Source organism: Pleurodeles waltl, chromosome 10, assembly GCF_031143425.1.
Source record: "Pleurodeles waltl isolate 20211129_DDA chromosome 10, aPleWal1.hap1.20221129, whole genome shotgun sequence".
Lineage (NCBI taxonomy): Eukaryota > Metazoa > Chordata > Amphibia > Caudata > Salamandridae > Pleurodeles > Pleurodeles waltl.
Window position 1 is genome coordinate 1,003,707,356 of NC_090449.1, and position 9,663 is coordinate 1,003,717,018.

Here is a 9,663-nt window from a genome sequence, read left to right on the forward strand (position 1 = left end):
TTCCTAAACAACACATTCTTGATCACCCTGTGCGTCATTCAAGGCTACAGTTTGGTACATTGCCAGTGAACGTGGTAGAAGTTTAGTCTCAAAAATTTGTAGAAAATACACATCCTTACGCAGGGACATTTTCTCTGAATATCTGCTGTGTTGTTATAAAAACACTTCCTAGTCCCATTACTCGTTAGAGGGAGATTCCAGCCAGGGAACCACAACTGTATGCTGATTGCTGAATGCTTCGCTACAGATGCTAACACAGACTACAGGCCTTTGCTCAGGTATGAGGGTTGATGTCTTCCTGGGGGAACCAGAAAGGCAGAATTAGAGCTTAACATGCTGTGCTCAGATTATGACTTAGATAGGAAATAATCCATCGATCATAGTGACAATATGATAGCGTTGTTTTTATGCTTCACTCTTCTCTCTTCTCGTCACCATTTTAATACTGTCATGTTGTGTCATCCTGGTTATTGCAGCTCACGCTTTGCTATCTAAGATGCAGTCATTTTATTAAACCCATTATTAAAACATATACTGCCTCTGTTTGTCATTTGTATATGAGACCAAATTGTAAATGAGAGAACCAGATGCGACCTGAGTGACCATGACTTCCCTGAGAAGCCTAATATGTCATGTGCTCGGCTGCCCAATCATCACTATCCCCTGGTAGAGATGAGGTACTGCTAGTTGGCCGGAACAAAACCCGGATTTAGAGCGACAGGTGTCACCCGCAGTGGGTTAGACTCAGTCTCCCACACCGTGGACGATCCTGCTGCTCAAAATCCAGTAGTCTCATTAGAATAATGAGAGCCTACGTGACATGGCGCCACCAACGTTTGGTCAGGCTCTAATTGTCGGGTCCTCCGGAGTATCTATGTCTCATTATATATAATGACACCTCAATACCGTATGCAGAGACGTCCATGGTACTGAGGATTTCCACCACAGCTGCGTAGGTTATCCTACTGCAGCTGGAGTTTGTTCAAGCTTGAACTTTAAAAGGAAAGCCCTATTTGGTGTGCCTTCTCGGAACTCATAGTGTTACTATTATGGCGAATCCACAGCAGGTACAAATAGCAGTTAATATGAGACAACCTCTAACTGCACATTTATTATTCATTATTGTCCAGTGACATTTGTGGTGGATGCCCATGCAGCATATAGAACAGAACTTTTCTTTTCTTGGGTCACATTTCCAGCAGTTGATGGGAACACAAATACATTTCACCAATACACACCTGCGAATGCGCCTGGACAATACAGAGCATACGCATATTTAGAGATACCTCTATCTAATCAAGAACATAATAATTGGCTTGATGGCGCCCTACCCCACACAATATTACCAGTAAGGCTAGGTCCACTAAGTAATGATGGTCCTACCTGGCCTTTATTGGCCACCTATACACCACATGCTGCGATTGCAAATATAACAGTAGCTGAGGTTCGTCGTTTATTTATTGAATTAGTAGCGATATATAGACGATTCGTACAATTTGTGATGCAAACACTAAATACAAACCCAGCACGTGCTGCTCCAGCACATCCACATGCAGTAACGGCAGGTATAAATCCTGCGACTGTACATTCGATTATGGGTAAAGTACCCACCAAACGAGAGGAAACTCCATTTTGGTTAAGCACAGAAAATTAATGCGCTGGAGGCAGTATTTCCCCATACGGGACCTCAGGATAAACATAGAATATTAACAATGTGCTTGCCTTTTGGGATTGTCCCTACAGTAGATAGCTGTAATACCTGGGGCACGGTGTTTGCTGCGCTCTATACAACCGCACATGGAACACCGACACTTGCCAATTTACCGGAGGTGTTGAAACAAATTCAAGATGGATACGGGGCTGCCCCAGCCCTAGATTTGGGGATGCAATTGATGGGCAATTTTGCCTCTGTATACTCAGTAATTTTAAGTAATCTTAAAGGGGAAGCGGTGGCGCTTGTAGTGCGCACGCAGCTCCATGACGTTCCACAACAGGATCAGGAACGAGAGCTGCCTAAAATAATCGCAGAGACCTATTCAAGTATTGGTCGAGATAGCTTAGGGGCCAGACCGCAAAAACCACAATTTCAGGGTAAATCGAACAAAGATACCCCCAAGCAAGCACCTGAGGGTAATAAGAAATGCTGGGATAAAAAGCAACAAACTCCTAAAAAAGAGAGGGGAGAATCTCCGCGTATGGAGACCCCACAGAATAGTTATAATCTCAGAAATAGAGATAATATAAAAACGCCTGATAGATATCAGTATACTGATACACGCCAATCCCGTTCCTTTCAGGAGTCATCGGAAAAAAGAAATGAGAGAGGTGGGCGATCAGAGCGAAGGACAGAGTACGTGAAACCGAGACAGAAATCACAACACTCTTCGGAGGAAAGGAAGAAAAACCCACTCAACAAAAAACACAATTTAAAAAGAAAAAAGTGTCAGCAGTCGCAGTCCGACATGCCACTCAGGAAGAGGGTCCTCTTGAAGAACAAGAATTGGGCTCTAGCATTGCTAGACAGCGCGGCAGAGGTCACAATAGTTTGCCGGAATCTTCTAGAGCATCTGGAGGTGAAAGCAACTGATGACTTCATACAAGTAGAGACTGCGGGCATGCGTGTCTCCACGCCTGATAGGGTGTAAAAAGTAATGTTACAATTAGAAGGAGACATTGAACGCATAATAGACGCAATCTTTTTGGATCGTGTAGTAAAAGTATATGATGTCTTGTTGGCCGAACAAGATTGTCCACCTGACTTTGTCCGTACCTGCCCATATGGAGAAGAAGTAATTAAGCCTTCTTTCTCGCCTCTTGTTCCAGAGCAACTCGCTGAATCCTATTCCATTGAATGGGCTTTAGCACAAACACCTGCATTATACAGAAATCACGTAGGATGGGATAAAGAATCCCGCTACCGTGTATTTCCAATTAAAAGTGAACTTCAGCCACAACCGCAGTGTCCTATAAAACATGAAGCAAAAGCACCAGTGAGAGACATACTCAGCAATTAGAATACCAGAGTGTGATTGAACCCTGTGTCTCGCCAATGAATAACCCATTATTCCCCGTTGCTAAACCAAACCATTCATATAGAATAGTATTAGACTACAGACATTTAAAAAGTCATACACGCACCCATGCTATCCAAAACTCGCATAGCACAGCACTAATGAGCAACATAGTGTGTTAAAAATACAAAACAACACTGGATAGTTCGAATATTTTTTTCTGCCAGAATATAGCTCCTGAGAGTAGAGATTTACCAAGCTTCAGTGCACTAGGCTCCCAGAAAAAATTCTGTTGTTTACCTCAGGGGTATAAGAATAGCCCAGGACTGTTCGCAGCTCGTTTTACTGCATTTTTGCACGAGATTGACCCTGATGCATTATCCTATGTAGATGACATCTATCTTACGGATGATGAATTGCTATAACATTTAAGACGGGTAGCCCGCATTGTTGTCGGATTTGCTGAATTTGGCTACAAATTAAACTAAAAAAAAACAAAAATAGCCTTCCTCAGCGTCCTGTTCCTAGGATATGAGCTGTCAAGGGAAGGGAAGAGCCTAGCGCCACAATTCTTAGAGAAATGCGCACAGTTACAACCACCAAATACGATTAAAAAACTGCAATCAGTATTGGGTTTCCTAAATTTTGGCAGAACTTACATTCCAGATTATGCTACATGTATAAAACCTTTATATGATTTAATACGTCCCGATTTTTCAAGTAAATTCTGGACAATTGAACATACATGTATTCTTCGAGAATTGCAGACAGATATGCTTGCAGCACAACACTTACATACAAGGGACAATAAAACACATTTGGTCATCAGAGTAATAGCTGGGGCCATCTGTTTCACCTATGTGACATTTAATGAAGGTGAGACAGTCCTGATTGCATACAAATCGCACTTATACTCAGCGGCAGAACAATGCTTTGCTCCCACTGAGAAAATTCTCACTGCTGTACGGCTGCCATTAAAGAAAGACCTCTTGCCCAAGGAAAACGCATTATTGTTGTGTCTCCGATCCCAGCCCTAGAGGCTGTTACAAAAGCTAGCGTTCCAAATGCAAAAGCATTACATCCACATTGTATACAATGGGCTACGTCTCTGACAGCCACTAATGTAGACTACATTTTTGACCCAAAGTTACAAACTCCAGAATTTTTACAATATGAAATAGAATACCCAGTTCCAGCAAATACATTGCCTATTGAACAATATCATAGAGTCATGTACACCGATGGCTCAGCACAACCTGCAATTAGAAGTAAACATCAATATTCTGCTGCTTGCGCAGTCGTAAGTGGCTACATGGAGGGCGATAAATTCTGTCCTCTACATACCTTTACACAAACCCTAGGGGATTGCACAGCACAATTGGCAGAACTAAAAGCTCTGCTGATGGCAGTGGAACACACGGACCCTGCACAGCCTACGCTGATTGTTTGTGATTCGTACCACTGAGTCCAGTCTTTTAATAAATACCTGCATTACTGGCACCAGAATAGGTTCAGAGATTCCAAAGGTAACGCCATTAAACACAGTCTACTGTGGGGGAAAGTAGCTGACCTGAAAGAGACGCTACCAAATGTCCATGTAGTACACACATTTGGACACCAGCGCATTGGAATACATTTTGCTGGAAATACACTGGCTGATGAAGCTGCAAAGTCAGCAGTGGCAGTAGCTACTGTAGCTGCAGTGACTCGCTCGAATTCCAAACCGGACGCAGACATTTGGGCTGCCGTGAGAGCTACGGCTGATGGTAAGCCCTATCCTAAAGGATTTCCTAATAAATGTACCTATCGAATGGGGGATCGCCTGAACGCTGAAGTTAGAATACCAGGTGTAGGCGTAAGGGACATCCCCAACAAAGACATGAGACCATGATTGATTACAGCAGGGCATGAGGGGGTAGCATCTGCCCATGCTGGCGTGGCAGCTACGATTTCAACATTGCAGGCCCGTTACTGGTGGCCAGGTCTCTATAAAGAGACCAAGCAGTACGTCCTTTGTTGTGACACATGTCAACAAATTAAAGCTTCCACTGCCAAACGCCCGCCACAAACACCCCCTCTTAATTTCTAACAAACCATTACAATGTGTGTACTTGGACCATTGCGGTCCCCTAACACTGGATAGTGCATACAAGTATATTCTAGTCGCTGTTGATTCATGCTCCAGATTTATATGGGTGTGGCCACAACGCTCGGCTGACGCTAGGACTGTTATTAAAGATTTGCGGTCCCCTAACACTGGATAGTGCATACAAGTATATTCTAGTCGCTGTTGATTCATGCTCCAGATTTATATGGGTGTGGCCACAACGCTCGGCTGACGCTAGGACTGTTATTAAAGATTTGCGGTCCCCTAACACTGGATAGTGCATACAAGTATATTCTAGTCGCTGTTGATTCATGCTCCAGATTTATATGGGTGTGGCCACAACGCTCGGCTGACGCTAGGACTGTTATTAAAGATTTGCGAGTCTTTATCGGTACATATGCAGTTGCGGCTCTCCATTCGGACCAGGGCCCTGCTTTCGCCTCAAGGGCATTCAGGGACGCCATGGCTTAGCTGGGGGTCCAACTCCAGTACCTGTCTCCATTTCATCCAGAGGGAAATAGGGTTGTGGAGCGATTACACCGTGATTTAAAACAATCCTTAACAGCCAGAGTCTTAGTTGCGGGTCATAGTTGGCTTAACCACCTGTATGGAGTCCAGAGAGCACTAAATAATCTGCCTAGAAGGTCCCCGGGGGGGTCGTACTTCGTATGAGTGCCTGTTCTGAACTCTAATGTATGTTCCGGATCTTGATGGTCCTGGCGTGGAGGCAGCAGAAACACCTCTTGGCATAAATGAATGTGTCACTGTCTTACAGGAATTGCAACAGTTCTGTGATGATAATTCTTCCAACAGTGCCGCCTGCACAGGAATTAAGGATGTGCCTGTAACATCTACCGGTTGGATTCCCAGAGTTGGGGATCATGTACGTGAGAAAGTCACTGTGAAAAAGGAATTTGGCCCTTCTTATCGAGCACCGGTCCCTGTACTAGGGATACACGGTATCAGAACTGTAATTCTACCACCGTTGGCAGGTGCCAAAGAAAATCGTTTTGTCTCTATTGACAATGTCAAACTACACCATGTGGCTGATCCTGCACAGCCAACCAAGAGGAACATCCAGTAGTTCCCGAATCCCTCTTGCTACTGGTGAAGAAGTTCCTCTAAAAGTTGTTTACACCAACACCGACACCTCTCCGAACTTGGGGAGGGTGGAAGATGATCTTGTATTAGTTCCACTAACGTCAACTAATTTAGAAACATTTGACCAAGTTAACTCAACGCCAACACAAACGGATGGTGCTATCTATAATGTGCCACCGCAGGAAACACCAACTCCACCACTGACAACGGCTCCACCATTTGCACGAACTGCCTCTGGATATTATGTCGACTTCAACGATGACTTCTCAGACTCATTCGCCTCTTCGACAGCTGACTTGTCAAGTGCATGTAAGCTAACAAACTGGCTTAAAGAAACGTATTTATTTTTTACATGGAACTATCTATGGCTTTCTTTGATTGTCTTAGCCTTTGTACTTTGGATTGGTTTTGTCATCACCTTTTTCTTATTAATACATGATCACTTTCTTCCTGAAAGATCAACAGCTGAACTGGTGGAGGAGGTTTTAAAGCCACATTTTTCATCACATAAAGTCCGAAGAGACTTATCCTTTGTAAACATTTCTTCAGTGCCAATTCCTGATGGGATTGTTTGGGACAAAGTAATGTTTGATATATATGGTCCCACGGAAGTTATTCAAATACTGTATGTGTTCAAATTTTCAATGAATGATATAGTAATACCAGGCATTGTTTCTGATGATTGGAATGGGAGAACAGTTGATTCTATGATGACTGAATTGCAATACTATACTGTCTTTGAGAACAAAGATGTTTACCAATTTAAAGAAAATTATGGTGGTATGTTTTGCTATAATTATTATGGGCACCATTTCATACATAGAGCGAGCAGCCCCAGAACTGTTTTTAATTATACGCAATGGGAACATTGCCCGACTCTGCCACAGGAGAGTTCCAAAACAGATTCTGAAAAGTTTGCATATTTTTCTGGGCACAATCAAAAGAATGCTGAGTCGTATTATTTTAAAGTACCACCTACCAAGGATGTACATCTGTTAATGACTAATACGAAATTCATATATTCGGAATCCTTTGCTTCCCGGTTATCGATAGAAGGCTATGAATATTGGCTTAAATCAATTGATCTGAAAAGTGGGTGGAGAACAAGAAATTGGCAAATTAAGGGAAAGGAAGCCTTGTTTAGATCATGCCTTATTTCTGTACAAATGATCTTTTCAAACGACACAGTACAAAGACAAGTTGTTTAGGCTTAGCTAAAATTATGGAATTAAACATGCCCAGTATACCTGCCCTGCAAAGTTTTATAAATGGCAAAAATATACAAATGGAACTGAAAATGAGCTTGATGAGTGGTTCCAGAATGGTACATTTAATGCATCACTGACACGTCCTGGCGGGTGGTTATTGTAGCCAATAGATACCAATGGGTGTCATCAACGTTTTATAAACTCCTCGGGGGTTTTAGGACGAGTAGGCCAGACCCTCGCTATATATCATCAGAGCATGTGGGTATAATTACAACATATAGTGTGGGAAAATTATGCCAGCAGTGGCTAAAATCATCCTCACTAGACGAGGTTAGAGAACACCTCAGACTCCACTGACTTACAAGATTTCTTGTCAGGCCCCATAACACCACGTAGAAAGCGTTTCTTAAATGCAGTATATAATGAGATTTGGAAACTTTCCCAACACAATGCTGCTGCCCGGTTAAGGCAAATAGATCAGGAAAATCTAAAAAAGGCATTAGCTGTTGTGGATAATGGGATTAACACCTTGTCCGACCGGATATATACCATAAATAGCATTGTCTCTTCTGCCATAGACATTATGCAATCAGATATATCTTCTTTACACCATGGACAGAGTCAGATCAGGTCCTTTATGCAGTTGGGTTGGACGCTTCACACATTGAAGGGGGTTCGCGTTCCATGGCAGTACGTCAGTGCAAGGGAGATATTTTCTTCCTTAAATCTAACGCAACAACAACAACTAATGGCTAAGAAGGAAGCGATTTATGTCATGCTTAACATCACGAAATTAGAAAAGTTGCCTTTCACTGTGGCCGAAATACCGTCTGCAGAGTGGTTAATATGTGGGGTTATTAATCTGCCTATTTCTACACTACAATTCACCTCCTGTTTAAAACACATTCCGGTAGACAGATATGAAAAACTGGGAGGTAGTTACATTTGTGAGGTGTGTGAGCTTTTTTTCTCGTATAAATGCTTCAGTGGCATGAAAGAGGTCTTTCTTAGCAGTAGTGAATGCAAGACTTCAGTCAGCCATTCGGCAGTTTGCAAACAGCTGTCCTTGCATGGGGCGTGTAACGCCTCTGCTGCAAACTTGGCTTGTTATCTGAAGGGAGTCCCAGTCCCCTTGATTAGACCTACGTTCCAGGTGCTTTCAAATGGCAGCTACGTCCTCCTCAATGGTGAAGGATGTTGTGGCATGCGGGCCGGAATAGTTAATGTTGTTTCGGTCTCTAAGGTCGTTACATGCTGCGGGAATGTACTGTTTCCCCCCACTAAATTTAAGGAGGTAGCTGATATTTGGCCTCACATTGCTACTTCAAACGTGAATTTTGACAAGTTAAGCAGACTCAAGGCTTTATTGTTTCAAAAGCATGTGGCTCTTACATTTGCGCGCGAGACCTACGCACTTTCAGTGGCAAGGTCGTCAGCAGAAATAGAGTCCCTGTTAAATACAAACTTTCCGAGACACTTTGGATAACTCATGGGACGAATATTTAATGCGTCCAGTACAACTGGAATTGCACATTTTTAAAAAGCTGTTGGTTCTGGTTTTGTTCACACCTTCTCCTCCATATTCGGTTTGATACCTTCAGCTATTCACTCAATTTTTGGTAGTATTTTTGGGGATTTCCAATAACTTTGGCTTTATTAGCTGGTATCTTGCTGTTGCTGTTGTTTATGCTCAATGGCTGTCCCGCCACAATGAGGAGAAACAACTGTGCTTCCATCGGCGCAGCTGTGTCGTGAGCGTATGATGCAGTATTTTGGAGCAACACTCCTTGAGCAGTTGGAGTGTGGCTGGTCTTTGTCATTTAGACCACTTTTGCATTGTGTGCAGCCCGTGTTTCAGTGCATCTGGTGCCCTTTCGAACATGCACTGGAGGTCTGCCTTTCACAGCAGACTTGCCTGCAGTAGATGCTGATCTGTTGATGTTCTCGCTGAGGTTTCATTACCGGACATGCGCATTGAGGTTGCGTTTTCTGCACAAAGCTAATTATGAGTTACCTTCCTGGGGGAAGTTGTTCACAACTCATCAATGGGCACTCCACGGGATGCCACCTTGGTTGACACTGGGGCTATGGAACACACCTGCTCCTTGATCCTTTTTGGTGAGGACTTTCTGGCTTTGACATCTGCCAAAGTGGAAGATCTCCTGTTCTCCATGACTCATACCTAGTTTGGAACTTTTCTAAATTGACATGTCTTTTTAATTCGGTTATAAGTCAC